This window comes from Corvus brachyrhynchos, unplaced genomic scaffold, assembly GCF_000691975.1.
Source record: "Corvus brachyrhynchos isolate BGI_N302 unplaced genomic scaffold, ASM69197v1 scaffold376, whole genome shotgun sequence".
Taxonomy (NCBI): Eukaryota; Metazoa; Chordata; class Aves; order Passeriformes; family Corvidae; genus Corvus; species Corvus brachyrhynchos.
This window is the reverse complement of record NW_008238966.1, coordinates 1,090,113-1,090,695: the sequence shown is the minus strand read 5'-3', so window position 1 is coordinate 1,090,695 and position 583 is coordinate 1,090,113.

Here is a 583-nt window from a genome sequence, read left to right as displayed (position 1 = left end):
GTAAGATTGTCACAGGGTGAAAAATTTAGAGGCTTTGGGCTTCTCTTTGTAGTAAATAGATAAGAGCAAAAAACATCAAAATGGAGAATTGTTGTTGTTCTCTAGACCTTCTTCTCCTTCTTCTACTACTCCATATTCTGCACTAAAAGTAGTTTAGAATGATTGGATAGAAAATTCCAAAGTTCCTAGTCGTGTTACTGAATAATTGGTAGGAAAGTGAAAATAATGTACATTTTTAGTGACTATTGGTTAAAATATCTTTAAAAAGCTGTGTAAATCTCGATAATTAGTCTCACTCCTACTTTTCTTCCTTCTGAGCTGTACCTGGGTCACGCTAGTGGCTCAGTTCCTCAGATAAGACTTAATAAACAACTATCTGGAAGCATTGAAACTAAAGGAGACGTCTCAGTTTATCTTTTAAACTCCTTGCAATGACTTTCAGCAAAATCTCTCCCATCAGGAGAGACTTGATTTATGGCATGGTAAAGTGTCAGCTGAGGGCCCCTCTCAGCTGGGGCTCCTCTCGAGGCAGAGCAGCCCCGGCTCCCTCAGCCTGTCCTGGGCACGGAGATGCTCCAGGGCC